The sequence below is a fragment of the Macrobrachium rosenbergii genome, chromosome 19 (genome assembly GCF_040412425.1).
Source record: "Macrobrachium rosenbergii isolate ZJJX-2024 chromosome 19, ASM4041242v1, whole genome shotgun sequence".
Classification (NCBI taxonomy): domain Eukaryota; kingdom Metazoa; phylum Arthropoda; class Malacostraca; order Decapoda; family Palaemonidae; genus Macrobrachium; species Macrobrachium rosenbergii.
In genome coordinates this window covers 32,036,657-32,059,156 of record NC_089759.1, presented here as the reverse complement: position 1 = coordinate 32,059,156, position 22,500 = coordinate 32,036,657, and positions in this window count along the sequence as shown.

Sequence of the window (22,500 nt, the reverse complement as noted above, 5' to 3'; positions counted from 1 at the left end):
TTTCATTCTGTTTACACAAACACACACACACACACACACACACACACACACACATATACACATATATATATATATATATATATATATATATATATATATATATATATATATATATATATATATAAAAATGAAAATACAAAATCAGGCAACAGAGTCTTTAGGGTATCCTTTTGATGTATAGGAGGAGTGGAAGATGGGAGTAAGTTTTGGGAATGGAAATTTGAAGTTTAGCAAAGGAAAAAGGAAATTATTTGAGATACAATACATTACAAACAAGATCATGTACAGGAAAACAAAGAGGTGGATAATATAATATATTCAATAAGAGGGTCTTCACTATCATAAGAAGTTTTTCTGCAATGAAGTTTTCATCCATAATTTATCCTTCTTCCTTTGCACTTTTCCATCTCCAGTAATTCAAAAATTGGGACAAAATTATGTTCCTCAGTAATTGGGCCGTCTTGCCAAATATCATATTTCCCATGATACTGGACTCTTCCAAAAAGACCCCAAACCTGTCAGGAAGTTATTGACACGACGACGATTCGTGCATGGGTCTTCGATTATGTGGGAGGACCAAGTATATGAATAGGAAAAGGTTTTGGACCTATAAAAATAGTACAATTTAGCCGTTTATCACGGGAAAGGAAAGATTTGTTTTCGATAGACGGTGGGGCTTGGGGTTTGTATCTATAAATGCTCTTGATAAGTGGGAAGATATGGAATGCTACATATACAGTTTTATGAAAAAAGAAAATCAGACGTGAATTGGACGACCTACACTTGCTCTACAGAGTTTGTGGAAAGGTTTGGTGTAATAAATACTTTCGAAAATGAAGAACTGTGAAAAATTTACCTTTTGAGGCATAGAAGGGTTGTTGAGACAAGAAGCCATTTTACGCACACACACCATCGATTATGGTGTAACTAATAGTGCATAAAACTAGGCTGAAGAGATAAAATATAGTTAAATATATTTTAGACTGTTTTTTTTTCAAGTCGCGTTTATAAGAAGCTTTCAGCTGAAAAGAAAAAAAAAATCTTAACATTTTTAAGAAAAAGGAGACGCTTATGCGATACTGTTCCAAGAAGATAAAATGTTTCTTTGTAAAATTTTGGGTCTAATCTTTCCTGAACTGAAATAAAAATAAACAGCAATTAGCAGTCTTTTCATAAAAGAGAAAAGGAGCTACTGCAACACGTAATAAACAATCATTTGGGTTTGTAATTCTGAAACACCTGGCGGTTTTACAAACCCCGAAACGACCAAACTAAAATTTAAAAGGATTATGGTATCCTTTCAGCCGTTTTATAAGGTCACCCCTCGAGTACACTGAGCTGGCACCGTGAACTATCTGCCACATGAAAGCTTGTATATGTATATATATATATATATATATATATATATATATATATATATATATATATATATATATATATATATATATATATATATATATATATATATATATATATCTGTGTGTATATGTATTATATATATAACGTATTTCACAGAATTAAATTTCAGACTCACATCGGTACCGAACCCCAGTCTTTCAAGTGAGAGCCCAGGCCGTTAGTAAATCACTCACGCAGGTCTCAAAAGAAGTTGGAACCTAAGTACTCCGCACCTGAGGTTTTTCCCCAAGCGGGCTCCTGCCCTAACGTACCAGAGAATTGTACATATATATATATATATATATATATATATATATATATATATATATATATATATATATATATATATATATATATATATATATATATATATATATATTTTTTTTTTTTTTTTTTTTTTTTTTTTTTTCAGTACTGCCGAATTAGGTCTCACAAATCATTCAATTAAAATTCGTTTCAACATGGAATTTTTTTTGTCATTAATCTATCATCCATATAATATACAGTATGTTTTTCTACTTAGCTAAGTGATAAAGATGATGAAAGACCTCACGCTAGCGTAATCTCCTTTTTTATTATCTTGCACCCATAAATAAACATTTGTATTCATTCTTCCAATTTTATTAATGAAATTTTCCTTGAGAAAAAAGTATTGTTATTATTATTATTATCATTATTATTATCATCAAAATGTACATTCACTCGCATGGAATATGCCTCGAAGACCACCATGTTGCAAAACAGATTTCCAAGGGATAAGAAACCTTATGTGAAAAATGTGAAAAATCTGAAAAAACGTAAAAGATGTGAAAGAAAATCGCAAAGCATAACACATAAATAAAGACAAATCAATACACAGCCTCATGTCAGAAAAGACGGCCTCTCTTGAGGACTGCAGGCATTATCCACGTTTATCTCTAACATAATCACATTTAACGTGACTATGAATTCGCGTGGTTTACAGCAATTAATGGCAAGGGCTAATCAGTAAGAGAGATGACGCCATTTACTGGGATTTATTGGAAGAGTTTATGGCCCGAAAATAAGAGCGATTATTCAAATGGGGCCTTTTTTCTGTTTAATTCGCAACGATTAATTCTCGTAGGCTAAAAATATAACAGGTGGATTATTTCCTTATGCTTTTCATTCATCACTCCAAAGCTCCATTAATCTTAGTTGGTTTACCGCCGGTCAGTAGCAGGGCTTTTTATTTTTTACAAAGTTTATATAATAAGCAACGGTGTTTCATGGCAGTTCAAGGAAAAATGTAATAAAAACTAAAATTCATCTTAATATCTCTCTTTTGTAAGTTTGAATTCAATTATTGCCATTCTTTCATAACATAAACTGGAATCTGGCTAATGGTTTATAGTTTCTATAGTAGAAATAGCCTAAGTTGGGACTACTCAGAACGATATGTAAAGCATGAATGAAATATGCAGCCTAACAGAATATATTTTCATCGCCTCCAATAAATCTAAACCTCAAAATAAAATATAAATAAAAAGAGTTTACACTCAGGGAGGCATTTGGTGGTGTTTCCACGGAACGTGAATATATTCAGAGTAACGTCAGTTTTTCTCGAGTTATGGATACATAATGAAATTGATCTGTTAGACAATTTATATGACAGCAGCACCAACTTTCCTGAACAAAACGTAAAAATATTGGCGGTGGATTGACGTTTACATTACTTAAACATTCACACTCATCATAAATAATAAAGCGGTTTTCTCAGTCACGAATCTGTCATTGAGAGAGACAAAATCTCTGGCTAAAAGATTTCAGTCTTTCCTGTTTATATTTGACTCTGACATTTTGAGAGCTTTGGGATAACAGATGGATAATGTATATTATGGGATTAATTTCATAATAAAAAGAATTTGTTTAATTTCAATGATTTACATCGTAATTAATAAAAAAGGACAAATGATAAAATCCACCCAAGGTTTAAACAGAAGAGAGGCTCCAACTTCTGCATAAAAGAAAGAGAACAGATAGATAAAAATTAGGAATAAATCCCAAATCACTAGAGATTTCTAGGCAAACTAATGGATAAATGCAGGTATATAATAAGGAACATATATCAAAGAAACCATGACAACATGCAGCTAATAGCATTATCGTATCACAGACAGTCTTTGAAAGGAGATTATGTGCTCCTCTGTCCAACCTAAACTTACTATCATATGTACAGATATTTAACAGCGTACAACGCTAGCAATATCCTTAAATTTAGTTAGGCTGATATCAACCTAGTATTGAAGAGGACTACAGTCATAACATTTCTTGTTGAGATGCCATTTTCATAAATACAGTAATTTTAACAGGAAATTATTTATCTTTTTTCTCCATTATTTTTCAGTATGATATAAAATATTTGACAAATGTACGTTAATTAAATCATCCCAAAACATACAAGAGTATTTACAACGTCTAAAAATTATTAAAATATTAGAAACGTAAGCGATGAAAACGCGTATATTCTGACTGATTACGAAAAGATCTCAAAACGACGATTTACAATTCAAAAGAAAAAGACATTATCCTATCATACTGCAAACGGCATCAACTTGCTTAACCTTCTTATAAAACTCTCTATTATATTTTAGAAGCGATATTAGTTTAATTAAATTGGAGTATATGAATCATGCACAAAATCAGTTACATGGCTGAGTAATAATAAGATGAAATTTAGCATGAGTTAAAAAGAATGACTGAGTGTTCCTTCATTATAAACTAACAAAAAAATATCACCGTCAATCATGAGTAATTGCAAGTTAAAAATAATAAATTGTGCACCCCTGAAACTGCTTACATACACAAATGCTATGCCATTTTCGTCAATGAAATGTATATTTCCTCGATTTCAAACATCAACAGTGAATTTACGTTTTGAAAAATTCATGGGAATAGTTGAACTTCATTCAGGAGTTTTCCAGGAACATTTTTCAGTTCATATTTTATAAGTAACAAAGGGAATAAAAGAAAAACTATGTGCAAACACTGAACAACTTTTCAGTCCTCTATTGATTTTGGTCTTCCGGAATTTATATCATTATATAAGAAATAAAAAATGCGCCGAAGAAAAGTTTTCTGTACAGCCGCTACAGTGCATAATCAAGGCCACCGAAAAAAGATCTATCTTTCGGTGGCCTCGGTATAATGCTGAATGAGCCGCGGCCAGTGAAAATTTAACCACGGCCCGGTGGTGGCCTATCTTACATCGTTGCCAGAAGCACCATTATGGCTAACTTTAACCTTAAATAAAATAAAAACTACTAGGGCTAGAGAGCTGCAATTTGGTATGTCTGATGATTGGAAGGTGGATGATCAACATACCAGTTTGCAACCCTCTAGCCACAGTAGTTTTTAAGATCTGAGGGCGGACAGAAAAGTGCGGACGGACAGACAAAGCCGGCACAATATTTTTTTTTTTTTTTTTACAGAAAACGAAAAATGGAATGATACAGGATCCTGCATATCCACAAATACAGAGAGAACAGGGAATTTTATATATAACTGGCCATGAAGAACTAGAGCTTTTCACACAAAAATTTATAAGGAAAAGGTTGACGTTATTAATTATGAAATGCATCACGGTCTAATTTTAAGCGCAGAAAAGTGCGCCCTCGTGGTAATGGTAATTTGGAAAGAGCAATAACAATTTTATTCCGGTAAACTTGATTGAATAATTGTGACTAATAGCTGGACGCACAAGGGTATAGGGTTTACAGTAATGATTATGGATGGTGCTAAATTACAGCTTCCACTTAACGAATGCTTTATTGATTTATGAGAACTCCTTTTATGCATCCAAAGGGTTTACCAAAATTATTGACGGGATTTATTGTCTCTCTTTTGAAATCCTCCATTTGAAATCTCTCAAACCTGGCATGTATATACATGAGTTTACAACTAACAAGTAATTAAAATTTTGGCTTTATATCTTTATATCCACGCATGAGTATGTTATGCAGAGAGAGAGAGAGAGAGAGAGAGAGAGAGAGAGAGAGAGAGAGAGAGAGAGAGAGAGAGCAGCATAACACGCCCAATCATAATAGATATTTCTTTTGCGCTTCCTAAGGATAAAGTATCTTAAATGCTTCCAAGACTTCTGTGAACTAACCAGCATACATTATGGGCGTTTTTTTTTTCAGCCTTTTCCAGTTGTATTGAATGAGTAATAAAATAGGTTATTGATAAATTCTACACTTTTACTTGAATAAAAAAATTTTCATGATCTTTAATTTCACTTTTTTAATTTTAATTTTCAGGCCATTTTCCATAATAATAATAATAATAATAATAATAATAATAATAATAATAATAATAATAATAATAATGGTTGAGAAGTAGATCCTTTCGTCTACGCGCCCCACATACTTATTGGGTATTCATAGATGGCGCCTTCGTCAGGGTTCAAAGAAAGAAAGACATCGAAACCCTACAGAGGAAACTCAAACAATACTCCGACTTCCGCTTTTGTGCTAAAAGGCTAGCAATAACACCCTCCACTCTTGACTTCCTTGTTTCCCAGGACCCACTTTTGAGTGTCCCTCCAAACAGAAAAAGTCCGTAATCAACAACTTCGTCAGGATGTGTCTCGTATCAAAACCACCGGTGGTGTCGCTCGTATGCGGCTCCACATGCCCTTGCTAAAAATGAACTCGACTGAAAATTGTAAATCCTTGTTAACAACGGATCTCGAACAAGGACACTGCGAGAGTGCTCAGGATTCCGATGAATCAATGGTACGACGAAGATGGCCTTCGAAAATCATAGGTGACAATGTCTTACCCACTATACTATTTCCAATCTTTTTTGTCGTCTTGGGCGTTTCCTCCTAAGCTGCCAGTTGTGCTTAGTTGGAAGTGGCCGCGTTTACTCCTTGTTAATCTTGATCCTTAGGAGCAATAATAACCCTTGTTTGGGCCTTCTCTCCTTGAATGCATCCATGGTAAATCTCGTTAGGTATTTGGACTCTAAGAATACTTATAAGATAAGATCAACAGAAAGAGTGCAAAATATCAACGCAACTTGTAACAAAACATTTTCATATTTCCGTTTGCAACTACTGAGGTAGACAGGAAGAAAAGAAGTATAATATACGACTTCGAGCCAAACAAGTTCTTTTTTTCCCTTCTCGTCGTGTCGTCCAAGCCTTTGTTGTTTTCGAAGTTACTGAGTATCCTCGAAAACAACAAAAGTCTGGACGGCACGACGTGAGGAAAAAAAAATGTTTGACTCGAAGTCGTTTGTTATACTTCCTTTCTTCCTATCTTCCTCAATAGTTGCAAATGGAAATATGAAAATGTTTTGTTACAAGTTACGTTGATATTTTGCGCTCTTTCTGTTGATCTTGTCTTATAAGTATTCTTAGAGTCCAGGTGTATATATATTAGAGGAATTCTTTTCTTAGGTATATGCAGATTCATCCTCTCCCTGCCCTTAAGAAATATAACATTTCTCAACATTTTTTCCTTTTGTGCAAAGAGAAGTATTCAAGAGTTCATTCTCTACATGCTTTTGTAGTTTAAAATACTCGACACAATCCTGCAATATTTTCCTTTAAAGATTTTCTTATTCCCACTCTCATTTCACAAGGGACCTAGCTTGGACGAGATTCTTTTGCGAGAACTGGCAACGTAGCTCAAAATCTGTGCCATGTTTAAGAAAAAAAGAATTGTTGAAATCATTACCCAGTGTAAAATACTAAGAAGGGTCTCACTATGATAAAAAGAAAGTCTAGCACTAATTACTTTAGCATGTTTGAGGTCTGCAGCGCATTCAAACACTAGCCAAATTGACTGAAGACATTTGATATGGCAGAGCCACTCCCCACCCTTGCCCCTGCCCAAAACGACAAGAAGGTTTGGAAATACTATATAGCTATCCATTCTACCAAACGCACTTAATGCATGAAAACGAGATTCAGCAACAGAATAAACCAGTTCCCCTACTCCATTATTAAGTGAAGACTAACATCGTCTACAAATTCCAGCGCCCAGTAGGCCCGCCCATCAACCGACCATCTCCCTACCACACCGAAATAACAACCTGTACCCCAGGGATAACCCAGTCCACCAAAGCCGTTGTTTCATCATTTGAAGTTAATCTTTTGTTCTGGAAAAAAAAATCAAAAGACCAGCGGCCCCTATCTTAACTGAAAAATTCTTAATTTTGGTCCTTAAATTGAGTTATCACATGAAACTATTGGTCAAAACACTGACGGGAAATAATTATCAGCCTTCGAAGTATCTAGTTTCACAATTTCATAAATAGGAATAGCATTTTACCTTTTAAACTGACATCTGAACATGCTAAAACACCCTGAAATTAAAAACATTACTTTAAGGACAATAACTACCACAGAAAAATGTATGTAGAAACGAAAAGAATGAAACTAATGAAACAGTGACCTATAAATGGAAGAGTGCAAAAAAAAAGTTGTAGTGAAATAATCAACGACTCCACCTGACAGCTTTCATTAACAATACTGAAGGAAAATAATCATCAAACCTAAAGTATCGAAATATGAGCACTAGAGTCCTAAAATTATCATTTGCCTTAAAATGACCCCTGATCCAGCAAAATATGTAAAGGTAGAAATTATTAAGAAAAATATCACCAAGCCCCAACGTATCTCCAACTACGTTTCACCAAAATAATAATAATAATAATAATAATAATAATAATAATAATAAATAATAATAATAATAATAATAATAATAATACCTAAAGCAAAGCAGTTCGTCGTCGCTGAATAATAATATTAATATGTGACAAAAGTTTCTGAGAGATACCAATCTTATATAGCACAAGTAAACACTAACCTGATATGTTACCTTCGTTCGTTATTTTTTTACCACATACAACAAGCAATAATAATAATAATAATAATAATAATAATAATAATAATAATAATAATAATAATAATAATAATAATAATAATAATAATAATAAACTACTGGATTTAATCTTTCAAGATTTTGTCAATATTAACCAATTCACACCTCCTTCATGTTATCCACGGTGAAAATCTGTGAAAATTTGTTGTTCCAAACACGTACCTGGTCTTTAGTTGTAAGTTATAATACGGAGAAATCTTTACAAACCTCCTGAACGTATAACTGTTTGAATTACTACGAAAGACACGACACAGTGATGCCGAATCTTTTGTATAAACACCAGAGGAGAAGAGAAGATTAACCATGTTTCGCAAAACTGGAAAATAAATAACAGATAAACCTCCCGGAAAGGAACAGGAATACGAAGTGTCAACACCGATTTCACGACACCATTTAAATTTATATTTTAAGTCTCATGTTATATTATAATTCCTCACATGTCCCGCTGTATTTTCTAAATTATTTTCTTCTTATTTCAACGCTAGTAAGTTCTGTTATTGCTATTCGATTTGGCTAATGTTCCATTTTAGTTCCTGGGTCAATTCGTCGTAGTTGAATACCAATAACAGTAGTTTCTGAGGATACCAATTCTGGTTTGTGGTTACTGATGTTACATCAGTAACCACAAACCAGAATTACGTTGCGCTGTTTTGTTTTATTTTTACCACTGAATCAGGTAGCAGTAATAATAATAATAATAATAATAATAATAATAATAATAATAATAATAATAATATGAACATGGGACAATTGTTGACTAATATTGATATGCGGGAAAAGCGAATTATTAGAATTGAGAAAACTCAGTATAAAATCAATTCACAAAATGCAGCCATTTTATTCAACAAAACTTGCCTTAAAGAGGGTCTTCTTCCTTCGAATAATAATAATAATAATAATAATAATAATAATAATAATAATAATAATAATAATAATAATAATAATAGGCAACAGGATCTTATCCTTCAATATGTTGTCAACATTAATACATTCAAAGGTCCTGCATGTTATCGTCGGCGAGTCTGTAAAAAAGTTGTTGTTATAAACGTATAACCTGTCTTTAGTTGTATCTTACAATCCGGGAAATCTTCAGAAACCTACTGAGCGTATAACGGTCTGAATTACTACGAAAGATATATCACAGTGATGCTGAGCCTTTTGTAAACATCGGAGAAGGAGAAAAGATTACTAACGTTTCGCAGAACTGGAAAATAAACAAACAGATAAACCTCACTGAAATGAAGAGGAGCATGAAGTTTCAACATCAGCTTCACTATACCATTTTAATTCATATTTTACTCCTCACGTCCCCCGCTGTACATTCTAAATGATTTTCTTCTTTTATCTCAAGAGGAGTTAATTCAATTTTGGCTCTTCGCTTTTGAAAATATTCCATTTCAGTTTTTGAGACAATTCACGTCGAAGTTTCTCATTTCTCCTATTCCAAGGAGCTGGATATCTGTCCTTCTGACATTAAATGTAAAGGTTCTCTATCAGCTATAACTCATTGCATTGTACCTTAACTTGTCACGAATTTTTGTCTGTTTAAGAGAGCTACATGTTTTTAGTTCATATTTTTTGGTAACGAAACTTCTTTGATGAAAAGGCTAATAGTGAATCTCAGTCGACGACATGTATTAAATTTCTTATTTTATTTGTTTATCTATATATCTTTTAGATAGATTCCTTTCCGTTTCCAAATGAGACCTTCTGAAACTACCATATATTGCAGTTATCAGTTGTATCATCCTCAATTCACCATCTCTCTCTCTTAGTCATTGGGAAGCTTGATAACCAATTATAACTCCCTTCGGCCCGTTCTGTAGAAATGTCCATTCACTGGGAATAATAAAAAATAATAATAATAATATATCCTTGAAATGCGAAATCAGTTTTGCACGATGAATTATATTTGATTATATTACTTCACAGTAAATTTGTGACATACTAAATGGCATTATTATAGATTTTAACTCAACTACCTAATTACTGAATCGTCTGACGGAGAGAAAAGCCAGAACCTTTGAAACCAGTGGATGCAAACAAAAGCCCAAGGAAAATCACTATTCAACTTAATATCCCTTTCAATCGGTTGGCAATAGAAGAGTTAGTGCTGCTGATATCGATTCAAAGAAGCAAGTAGTTATTGTCTAGGCACCGGACATTGGTATTATTACTTAATTAAAACACTGAAAGCTTGCTAAACTGAAAGATCATCACGTTTTCGATTATCCTGTCTAGAAGAAAAAAACATAAACGATAAAACTCCATATATCTGTTATGCACAAATGATTAAAAATATTAAGAGAAATGGGTCTCACTGATAGTATCAAGAATAAGCTGGAGTCCGTTCGAACATCCCTCACGTTTCCGTTCCTCCCGTATACCATATCATACCACCTCTACTGTCCAGTGCATAAAAACATTAAATGAGATCACACTCACTCTCGTAGTCTGCAAACACAGGAAGCAGTACAAGAAAAATTCTGTATCTTTCGGAAAGCTTTGTATTTTTATATCCAGTTCTAATGGGAGCACACACACACAAGTAGGATGCGGTGACACGAACCTTCCCCAAAACGTAAATCCGAATGCTAAATCTTTAGGGTGAACAACAAGGGGTATACCTTATGTCACATCATACGCGCGCCCCGTAAAGAATATGGATATCCCATAAATCAGCTTTGAAAGGACAACAGGGAATTTTCAGTGTTTCCTTCTATTAATAACAATTTCCGTAGCCATATTTCAGGGGCTATTCCAGTGCTGGGAAGGAAAATATAAGACAAGTAAAGGATACACAAACAGACGGAAACATGCATGCATACACTAACATACACACATACATACACACACACACACACACACACACACACACATATATATATATATATATATATATATATATATATATATATATTATTGTTATTGTCATGAAAACAGAAAAATGAAAGATCAAGATATACATGTGTGTGTATGTGTGTATGAATGTTTGTGCTCGTGTGAGTGACTGTGTGCATATATGTATCTATGCATGCGCAAGAAAACAAGAACATGTATATATTCCAGTCACACAAGTAGGATGAGAGAGAGAGAGAGAGAGAGAGAGAGAGAGAGAGAGAGAGAGAGAGAGAGAGAGAGAGAGAGAGAGAGAGAGAGAGAGAGTTTTCATATTGCTTTTCTGAATAGTATGTTGTTGTGTCAGTCAAACAAGAAAATGTGATGTCGCCTCTGTTCTTTGGTAAAGTGGTTGTGAAGGTAAAACTGTGTCTTTGTTTTTCTGTCTGGCAAAAATAAGTTACATGTTTTCCATCTGTTCCATTGGCCAGTCCCCCTTTGAAATTTTTCCAGATGACATGTTTGTCCGTAGCACATTCCACGCTGAGAGTGTGTGTGTGTGTGTGTGTATATATATATATATATATATATATATATATATATATATATATATATATATATATATATATATATATATAAATTTATATATATGCCTGTGTGTATAGGGTAGTTCCGGTGTCAAAAACTCGAGTTAATGTCATTTCATATTTTGACTCCTGAATCAAGATAGCGTCCATAGCATCACTATCATCACATACCTTTGTGGACTGCTCATCAGCAGCATGTCTACAGTAACTCTTCACCCATCAACAAATATTGCGCCAAATGCCTCACACTTGCATGCCCTTCAGACACCTACTCCACATTATCAAGACAGTAGTGTCCTCGTAATCGTTCTCCTCCGTGCTGCCTCAACTTCCGAAATACATACACTTTTCTCCATCCTACCTTCACTCTAAGTGACCAAATTTTATTCATCTCTCCAGTTACGCAACTACCCATTTCCTCATTTTTTCTCACACACAGGACAAAAATAATTCATTTTAACAGATTCAACAGTATTCCTTTTCACAATGTTGATGGTTTTTTTCCTGTCTACACAAAGTGTATGCCTGTTTTAAGTGGCAATGTATTAATAAGCGTGCCACTGACGACACTTGAAAAAAAACAAGACGGGAATTTTCAAATATTCATTTTTAAGCCCCAATTAAGCAAGAAAGAGAAGCCATCCCGCCATAATTTTTTTTCCTACTTTCAAACACGGATTACATTCGTTCCATATCATAACCTCATATACTTCAAGTGGCATGCTAATTGCTGGTCTGCGTAATAACATTTCCCTTTAAACATTGTTACAATAATATGCAAGAAAGCACGAAAAATTTTAACTCTTGATTTCTATTTTATATATATATATATCTGTCCATGCCATGTACCTGCTCAGGAGCTCCATAAATAACAACTGTTTTATATAAATGATAACATTCACTCTCCCGAGTCTGAATGTTAAATCCATTTCTGTCTAAGGCTTCTGTCGCCCTGTCAGCTTACTGCATTTTTTATCAGTTTTTTCTTCTCGTGAATGAAAAATGTATACTTTCAAGTTGGACTCATGTTTTTAAATATTCAATCATATTTCCTGAGTTCCGATAATTCTCTAACGCATATTTTCGTTCTAATATGCCTTCTGAGGTTGTGCTTGCCCAATTTACATGTGTATGTCTCAAGCAGCCCCTTTTTTCTAATAAAAGAGACTAACCACTTCACACACATCACATAAACATTCATTCTATGCATAAAACGACCTGCGTTCGGAAGTTCTTACATTCCCAAGATCAGTTTTTGTCTACTCAAACACATTACACAAAAAAGCGGACTATGTCCCGAGAAATTCAGACATTTCACCTTCACGTGGAATGTTCGTTATGGAAAGATATGGGAGCTCCTATCGGAAAGGAGGTGCGTGAGAGTTATGTAAAGAGGTCTTCTTTATGGAGACTCATTTTCTGTTATTGGGTCTCTCCTCCAGGAGCTCCAGATGGCCCATTTTATTCCCTCTTAAGACCCATTACATCAAAATTATCGCCTATTGTTAATGTCCCCGTATTTCTGTCTAATAGTCTCAAGACCCTCAACTTAATCTTCAGTTTATGAGCTGATGTCTGCTACGGAGAATATAGAGTATTGTCAGCAGTGAATTAACGGGGAAAGGGCTCGGTTCGATTTATGTAAATGTTTTGGGTTTTGTTCCATATTGATCATGGCTGATTTCCTTTTCTTTTAACCTTCATTTCTTTATTTCTTATTCTTTCATTTGTTGTATGCATCATCATTTTCTTATGTGCTATAATTATCACTGTTATTTCATTGAAATGAGAACTATACTATATTTATGGAACATCAAATGACATTTTCAGAATCCTAATGTTATTAATGTTATGCCACATAATTTTCACATACTGGTTAATATGCAAGATATATCTATTCTTTATTTCCATTTATGAACACACATATATACACTATAATATATATATATATATATATATATATATATATATATATATATATATATATATATATATATATATATATATATATATGCACAATCGTTTTTGTATTTGTCTCCTAGAAGATTCAGAGAGTCTGTTCCAGAGGGACCTTTTTGTCCTTACAAATTTAAGAGAAAGAAGAAGCGCATCTTTGTAGGAGTTCATATAGATCACGACTTAGTGGAACACCATGAAGAGACGAAACAACAAATAATGATGCTCGTTAAGTATTTTTTTTTAGCAAACCAGCATTTGTTGTGAATGTTCATGTACTTTTAAACCTTACCTAGATTTATCATTAATTGTTCTTACTTTTTTCTAGTTTTTCGTATGCTCATTATGGCATTTTAAACGGTCATATTAAGTGACTTCAATTAGGGCCCATACATCCGTTTAGCCAGAAATCCTACAAGAGTTCACAGTTTTAGCCAACAGTTAATCTTTGTCTACAATGATAATTTTTTGTATTTATCTTTTGTAATGATCTTTGTTTTTTTTCGAATACTGATATTCTCTTTCGCTGAAACTTGCTTTACGATTTTTCTATGTGTATTCTGTTCCTTGTGAACATTTGGTTGTAGTAATAACAATAATAATAATAATAATAATAATAATAATAATAATAATAATAATAATAATAACAAAGAAAAGTATGTTCAAAAATGAAAACGGGCTCTAACATCAATGTTCCCAGACTGAAATCAGCACAAAAACCACATCTTCACTCATTCTTTTCAGTACTAAAAGAAAAATAACAAAATAACATGAGCTGGCAAGTACAAAAATAACACAAAAGCAACACTGACTTTGCAAGACATGGAAAAGTCAAGCGGGAGAAAAACAAAGCGTTATAGTTCGTATTCAGGACAGAAACTACGGTTTATCCAGAGGAGTCAAAGGGAATAAGAATCTCAAGGAGGGTTTAGAAGCAACAGTAATGAGGATTTAGCTGTTTACTGAAACAACAGTTTTAACTCCGACTCCGTCTCTTTCTGATGTTAATTCTTCCTCCGATATTGGGACTCTTGAGCTTTGCTTGAGAATGGAGAAGTGTGACAATAAGAGAGGATGATGCTTTTTCGCTAAGGATTTAAGTATTGGACTTTGTTTAAGGCACAAACTTTTTTCCGAGGTTTTCTTTAGGACGGATTTTTTTTTTCTGGGAATGGAATCTCTGTATACCGATGGGTGTGCGGCAAATCTAGAAAGGGTACGAGTATGTTGTACTCTATACAGTCGGTCTGCGGGGAATAAAACAGAATTATGGTACTGTCGCTATCATGAGCAGAGATGTAATCGGCAACATCACTAAATAAGTGTGCGAACGCGGAAAGTTAACAATGGAGTGTATTTATAAGCTTACCGTTGATGGGAATGAAATACGCTGTGTTCGGGTCCTTGTATAAACCGTCTGCAAAAAGATAGTGGAGTCATTAATTTTCTTTAATTCCAGCATGAGGTGCAGAATTATCTTCGGCTTGGAGCGTCTTATGCAGGAGTGAGATCTGTCACTTTTCAGGATTATTTATATTTACGCGTTTAAATTTTAGGCAAAAACTGTCATTTTCGACTATCTTAAATCCTACTTTGTTTTTAAATGCTTACTGAGATTTGTCGAAAAATGTAAAGCCAAGTGTGTCACAAAACTATTGTGTAATATATTTTTCATATATGCAAGCCACATAAAAAACTATAGTAGAATAATTATATGGCTCTGCACGTATTATGGGTAAGGATGGAACTCAATTCCCACCATGCTTCCTGTGTAGTGTCATGTTCCCAAGTTTAGATATGGAAAAGGCTATAGATCTTTGAACATTTTATAATAAATATGACTGCAAAGAACGATATCCCAAAATCAAAGGCCACCCGAGCTTTGTTTGATCGTCATAGCACTTTACCAATACCTTGATCTATGAAATATAAATAAAAAAAAATAACAACTGACCAAGTAGTGTGCCTTGAATCGGCAATGATTTAAAGAAAAGCCGAATCACCGATTAAGTATTCTGATGAAAGTTTACGAAGTCAGAGAAGACAATATACTAAGTGAAAGAACAAAAATGCTTTTGAACTTTACTGTTCTTCAGTAATAATAAGGAATATTTACAAAATAGTAAACAATTCGAGGTCGACATCTGAATGAAGGAACATTTCAGTCGTTCTGCTAAGAAATGGATCTACAGCATACAAAGGTTTAGTACTGTTTAGAATTTAAACTGGTACCTCGTGGTAATTGATTACCCAGTGTGTTTGAATTACAAGGCAAAATTCAGCCATGTCGCTGTGGACATGGACAACACAAGTGGCTGGATAATTTCAGTCTCCTGAGATTGTTCATCTGCTACCATTACGGTAAGTGTGAATAACTACTCCCTATAAGGAAGGGGGTTCACAGGGACTTGCCTCTTGGATAGACTTGTAACTAGGGGAAACTTGATGCATTCTCCTTGCCATGAAAAAACAACCATGGAGAATATGGTCTCATAACCTAGTTTTCTTTAAAGAAATATCTAAAAATCATCAAATACTGAAAAATTCATTCGTTGCCATATTTTCATGTGCAGAGGCACAAGCTTGCAATAACGTTCCCTTTCTGGGCAAATCTGGAGGATATAGATGATAATAGTAACATCATATATACAATATTACAGATCTGTAACCATGGAATCAAAACGAAGTTTACCACGCTTTATCCAGAATACTCTGGGTTGTCTCGCCTAGAAATCTTTAAAGTACTCTCTAGGAAGGATCTCACTGCGTTAGTGCCTCTTCAACAGCGAATCTATATGAAACACTAATTTTAATTGGCGTCTCTGTTCTATATACAAACCAGTTGCAGGATCAGTTTGGATGCTTACCTTCACGTAAGGATAGTACTCATCTCAAAGAGGCTGTGGCTCCATGACAACACAGAGACAGCCAAGGCACCGAATTCGATTTTCTTAGTGCACAAGTGTAATTGTTTTGTGACGCACCACGCATACAGGATACATTTTTTTAACTAATCCGATGTTTCCTTGAAATGTTTAATTTTAAAACATAATATGTCAAAATGGAAAACCATTTCTGTAACTCTCTTACGAGATGAGTCATGGGTATGAGAAATACTTGATACTTAGCAAAAAGTGGAGGTATGTAGCAAGATACTGTAATTTGCCTATTAACAGTCATTAACCTGCTACTAATAAATATGCGAAAAAACTTAAAGAAGGTCTTGTCGCCTTTGAATACCAAGTTTCTCAAGTGTCCACGACCTACTGTGATTATTACCATAACATTTCCTAAATACCTATTTCTTAGGGACTACTCCCTACTACAGATATACAGTTCTTCGATCTGTGATCAAATATGTACAGACCTTTGCTCTCTCTCTCTCTCTCTTGATAAATATATTTTACTGCATCCTTTGTTCATTACCGGGTTGTTCCATAAAACCTTGGCCTTCCAGATTAATCGAATCTTTTAGTATGAGGTTGCTCACTTATGCCCTTCTTTTTCCTGGCCGCTACTTACCACAGTCGTCTAACTACCAGTTCATTAATTCACAGAGGGTTTCAACAGACAGCAGAAACTCAGTCTTCCTCCGTCCAGAATCGAAGCCTGCTCTCCTATCTATCTATCTACATAATATCTATTTATAAACAAGGGTGAGTAGAATTAGTGATGGATAAATTTTATCCATGAATCTTACAGTTAATTAAGAATTTCTAAGTTTACGTAATGACATTAAGTCAGATATGTGAAGATCATGTAAAGGCTTCCGCGGTAAATATGAAAGAGTACTTTAGGGTCCCAATTCTTAGAAATAATGATCTTTTACCTGATATGAAAGGAAAGGTCACCAATCCCAAAAATATAATGTATGAGAAACTTTGGTAATTTGCTTATCAACCCTCCTCTTCCTCCACATAATAAGTAAAACGCAATGTTATATGTACAGGGTATATTTAGTATACATTACAGCGAAGCGTCGTTTATATTCCGAAATTAAGATATTTTAAAGAGTTTTGAATATTGCCTCAAAAAAAAGAATAAATAAATAAGCAATGAGTAAGGTAATTTCTCTTGGCACCATTGCTCCTACAATCAACTCCTGCATAAGACGCAATAAAAACAGAAAAATACTGAATGAAATTTAGTTTGGACTGGATAAAAACTGAATATGCCAAACTGAAAGAATGATAATTGGCCAATAGGATTTATGAACCAACACCCGTCATTTAGAACAACGTGAAGATGGTCTTATTGTCAGAAGTGTTGGGTTTCAATTCATCAGAGTTTTATCTTTGAATATTTTGCGAGAAAGCCGACCATAATTATAGTTCAGCTGAGGGAATCTCTCTTCATAGGAACACATCTTTTCGTCAAACTAGATAACTCACAATAAACGCTTGTTAATATACAGAGTTTTTTTATGCTGTGAGAGTAATGGAGTGTTAAACTCCAAGGCTCTTGGCTTCTTCTTTTCATAATAGAGTTCTTTGTAGAATTTTCCAGTCGTTGGGTGTCAAAGGCCAGTGAAGGTTTCAAGAGGGGAACAAAAAAAAAAAGAAAGACTTTGAGAATCACCTGAGCGTCTAATCCATACAACTACCAAGATTATCCACCTAAGGATTTCTAAAGTCTAATGTGCACCAAACAAGGGTTAGTTCACGTTCCCACTTCTGTCTGCTTCATAATGTCTACTTTCTCTTACAGTCATATATATAATAATATATATATATATATATATATATATATATATATATATATATATATATATATATATATATATATATATATATATATATATATATATATATATATACAGTATACATAAAATAAGGTGCGGAGATATCTGAAACAATACAGGCTCTTGCGATGTTTATCAGTTTCGCAGGCAAGAAGAATGTGACCTGGACTTCTGTTGTTCAACGTTTTTCGTGTACATACGATCTTTTGAAATGTTTAACATATCTCGCAGGTGGAAGATATGTGTCTTGAGGCAGAGTCACATGGATGGGTGGAAAGTTCCGTTCATCAGTTCTCTAGTTCGAAAGCTTCTAGAAGTCTGGGGGGTTTAAGCCGGATTCCTAGGTGTGCCCAATGAAGTGTACGTTCGTTTGTACATTGTGAAAAGCAGTTGGTGCAATGCAATCCTGTGAAAGGCATTTCATTGGGTTGTGTTTAGCCATAGCTGTCGGACATGTTTAGGACACGCCAGGAATTGACATTCCTATTTGCAGAAAGTGAGCAGAAAACTTGGGAAAATTACTAATCTTTATGACTGCATTACAGATCTGATTGATTTGCAGAGATTAATACTTACCTTGGTTTGATAATTTTTATTGTGTATCCCATGGGCATTGCTTGGTCCATTGCAGAATGTTTCAAGTGAGTTAGAACCTTAATATGGCATACAGCCCCTTGTGAGAATGAAACTGGGGGCTGAAGTGACTATGTGCCTTTTTTTTTTTTTTTACAGATCACAGAAAAAACTTACGTAGTGAATTTTGGGTTTGTTTGTGGGAAGCGGGAGTTAGTTCCTACATATTATGATCTTTTTGCAACAGGTCTATTTTGCTTTAGGATACAACAGAATTGGGATTAATTACCCAACATGCGTGATTTTGTATTTACCTATTCTTTGTTAGATTTGCATAATAAAGAATTTTTTTTTTGTATTCTGGGGTTTGATTTACACACACACACTTAGGTTAGGAAGTTTTTCAGTAAAGTAGAGAGAGAGAGAGAGAGAGAGAGAGAGAGAGAGAGAGAGAGAGAGAGAGAGAGAGAGAGAGGGCTGTTGGAGGAACTGGTCAGCTATCAATGTTCCCAACCATTCCCGAGGTAAGTTCTCCTGCCCGCGTGGCGGGGGGGGGGAAGTGTGTGAATAATACTTATCAGATAATCTGATAACATGTCTGTGTGTGTGTTTTGTCAAGTGTGTGAGAGCGCACGAGTGCTCTCGTGCGTGTGCCTGTGACTGTAAGAGAAAGTTGACATTATGAAGCAGACAGAAGTGGGAACGTGAACTAACCCTTGTTTGGTGCACAACAGACTTTCACCTGTTTATTGTCTTTTTAATTACAGGAAAACGAATATGATAAAACAATTTGACGTACTAAAGAACCTTTGATAAATGACCGGAGCTTTTGTCATAAAGGATATGAAATATGTAAGAATTCATTTCGGTGGCTCGACCGTAAACGCAGTCGTAACTTGATATTCACGGCTTCTGGGCGACACTTTTTCATATATGAGACTCTTTGCTATCTCACTTTATCTGTCCCACGGACATAATTTCGCAACCATCTTTCCACTCCAAGGAATTATTATTTTATGAGTTTACTCTTTTTAGGAAGCTTGATATATTCTATTTTGTTGTTTAAAAAGACTAAACCTCAAAGACAAATACATAACTGCACTTAAACACAATACATATATATATATGGGTGAACCATCCGGGGTCAGGAAATCTTCTGGGATGAAGTTAGAAACCGACGTCTTTCCTCACTCGGTTTGTAACCACCCTGAGGTGCCTTGGAGAATTCTAAATCTCTCTAGAATCAAGCCAGAGATCTTACTCCGATAGGATAAAAGTTCTAACCATTGGACAATAGCCTATGGTATTTTATATATCTACACTGATGGGCCGGGGTTCAAATCCCACCGCTCACTGATGGTTTGGATTGTGCCATTGCAAAAATCCGGCAGCCCATCAACCTAACGGTCCGAAAAAAAATCAAGAGGTTCAGTATATGTGTATATATATATATATATATATATATATATATATATATATATATATATATATATATATATATATATATATATATATATATATATATAATTACACGTGTACATGTGTGCGTGTACATGTTAGCGTAAATAAGTGAGTGCTTCACTATGTTAAGGATCCTTTTATTTCTTAGGGCAAGGGAATGATTGATCTGTCCAATCTCCTGAATGTTGACTATAAAAGACAAGAGTAACAAATTTTACCGAACTGCCTGGGATACTTTCATACACTCAGGGACGAAGTACTTCCCATGATTCTTGAACATCACCCTATTTGGGACTCAAATGGCCAACTACACGAAGGAAAATAGTGAGGCCGAACGAGACTCGCAAGAAGGGTTCTGTTGGGAGGGAGAGAGAAGAGCCTCAGAGCCTCAGGCAGTGTAATGACACGGTCATTTGTATCATGTCTCCCTCCAGACAACAGTATTACATGGAGCCTCTCTCTCTCTCTCTCTCTCTCTCTCTCTCTCTCTCTCTCTCTCTCTCTCTCTCCTAACAGTATCACATTTCCAAATGTTAGAGAACTCAGCAACACAATTACACATATGCATAAAAGTCCCCAAAATAGGACGGGCAAGATACTTGAGTTTTATCCTGAAATGATTTTGAAATCATAAAAATATATCCTGTATAAGATTTTATTTATTTCCTCAACGAAGTCGTTACACTTTTCACTTATATTTTTAGCCTTTTGGCTTTCACGCTTTCGGTTTCATTAGTTTCACGTCACAGAACAAAAACAAAGAGAAACTATGAGTTAATAAGACTTTTTATCTTCTTATTAGGAATTAACAGCTACATGGCCGTGAAGAATACTTATGGATATAACTCAAGCTTGATTTACTGCTTTTAGAGTGTGGATTTAGAATCATGGTGTTTCCACAACATGCTAAACAGTAAATCAGCAATTAACTGCTGAACACCTACGTCTCATAGCACATATGAATTGGTAAATTATAAATCAATTTGAAATGGACATAACATTCATATTTACTGCTTGTCATAAAATTAACCATGTAAATACATGCATACATACATATTTGCATATATTACTACAAAAACCTTTAAACTATATGTAGTTTAGATATACAGCACTATTGGCCATAGTTATTCATCTTTTATCCAATGAACTGTACATGACTGATGCAATCCATATTTTGTTGGGTGACTGTCTTCCGGGACCAGCCACCTTTTAAATACAACAGTGGCTTTATGGCTAGAGTGTACCATTAGCAATTTTATTCCCCCTTAACTGCTGGCCATGCACTGATCACTCACTCATCAACTCCCAGTTTCTGTTAGCTCCATTATGACGCATTGTCGTTTTCAACAATTATTCAAGTTTCAATATCGACTGAACCTACCCTCAGCCTCCTTGCTCGGAGTGGCTAAAAAGGTGGTTACTAAATGCTAAAACATTTCCTAATTGATATATGAAAGAATATGATTCTTTTATCATTAGAGAAAAGGAAGGGATAAAAATGATATCTGCATTGCGCCATGGAAATCATTCCTAAATCAAGAAGTTGTGGAAACTCCATTTATAATCGTTTACTATGTTAAGTATGAAACTTTCAAACTTTTCTTAATTATCGTTTCTAAAGTTAAATGTACAGCGCCTCTCTCTCTCTCTCTCTCTCTCTCTCTCTCTCTCTCTCTCTCTCTCTCTCTCGTGCAAATTTTGGCTTTGTATAATAGATAATGGTATCTTTATACTATTCCATTGTATATACAATAACTTTAGTTTAGTTGTTCTTTTGAAATGGCGAAATTATATTAGGTGACTCCACCGAAGCGTTGAAGAACGTCAGTAATTTTCACAGCAATATTTAGCCTATAAACCTAATGTTCTCTCTCTCTCTTTCTCTCTCCAAGTTTATATACATCTACCCTATCTATATATCTTTATATGTATGTATGTATGTATGTATGTATATATGATACAATGAATTTCGGATGCCCATAACATTTCCGTCATTATTATGAATATTAACGAAAAATACACCCGACAAATATGC